The following is a 1523-nucleotide window of genomic DNA, read 5'->3' on the forward strand; positions in this document are numbered from 1 at the left end:
TAGTAGGGGTGGGGGAGGCTGGGTGGACCCCATTGGCTTGGGAGGGCACATGCCCACCTCTTCTTCCTGCTCCCTGCCCCTGCTATGGCTAAATGTGTGTGTGTGTGTGTGTGTGTGTGTGTGTGTGTGTGTGTGTACACATGTGCACACAGACACAGGTGTGTGCACTCTACCTCTCACTCTCTGCACATGGACACAGGCATACATACAGACCCTGCAACACACACACCAGACCCCGCCCCCCACACGGACCCACAGACACAGACCCAGACCGACCCACACATACATTCAGAGACACACACACACAGACATTTTTTTTAATTTAAGTTTTCCATACTCTAAGACAAATGAGCCAAAACAAATTCCAAATTGGTGAGTCAGTCCAGAACCATAAGTGGCCCTACTACGAGCAAACATCCTCCAACCCCATCTGGGGCTTCAGTTGTTTCCAAAACCTTTGGCAGGCATCCTACTTGCAGGCCCAAGCCCAGATGCCCCCGAGTTTTGCTTGCCGTCAGTCATAAGGCCACAGGAGCAAGCCAGGGAAGAGTATCCCTTTTCCATAAAGTGGGCATAAAGCCAAGACATTCCCACTCCAGCAGCTAAGTGGGAGGTTTACTATACATTACCTTGGCAGGAACTATCCCTGTGCCAGGAAAGCAGTCTTCCCTGGGTGCAAATAGGAAGACCGCTGCAGTGGTCATGGTGTTTCCCTTGCCAGGTAAGCAGAGGACTGCGCTTGATCTGAGCCTGCAAGATACACACAGACACATTTTTTTGGAAAAATTATCTATCTATAAGGTTATATGTAAGTACACTCCTAGTATCACGCCACAAAGAAAAACCATAACCCGTTACTATACCTGCACCTACGCTCCCACACACCCATACAAAGGCACACTGGCCACCCAAAACCATTACAATATCTGCGTCCGCGACCCACACACACAGAAATGCTGGTCCCTCAGACCAGGCAACCCATTCCCGTCATCCCCACCCTGCACTTCAGGGTCAAAGACTCAGTTCACCTGTTGTCTGTGTCGCTGTCGCTCCAGTTCCTGCTGGAGGCCTTGCTACTGCTGTCGCTGTCACTATCCTCAGTTCTGTTTGTCTCTCTTTCTTCCTTACTGTCGTAGCCCCCTTCCCCACTAGGGGGGAGTTGAAAGATCCTGTGCCAAGTGTCGCTGTGCCAGGTGACTCTGGCCACGTCTCCTCCACTTCCATCCTCTACTACTGATTTCTGGTAGTAGGTCTGGAGTTCACTCAGAGTCATTTTCACAAAGTCTACCACCTCTACATCCAAGTGCCTGTACATCAGGAGGTTCCTGGCTTTTCACAGGGCACTCCTGACCCAGGATGCAATCTGGTCAAAATGGGCCGATGGGTTCCCCTGGTGTTTGGTGAGGTGTCCGTGCAGCGCTGCTTCTCTGGTTAGCTGGCTGACACCGGTCACCACTTCGCAGAGCTGCTTCACCCTGTTCCATACCTGCTTGGCACAGGTACGGAGCCAGAGGAGGTGGTCG

This window comes from Gavialis gangeticus, unplaced genomic scaffold (assembly GCF_001723915.1).
Source record: "Gavialis gangeticus isolate Ggan-Ray unplaced genomic scaffold, GavGan_comp1, whole genome shotgun sequence".
NCBI lineage: Eukaryota > Metazoa > Chordata > Crocodylia > Gavialidae > Gavialis > Gavialis gangeticus.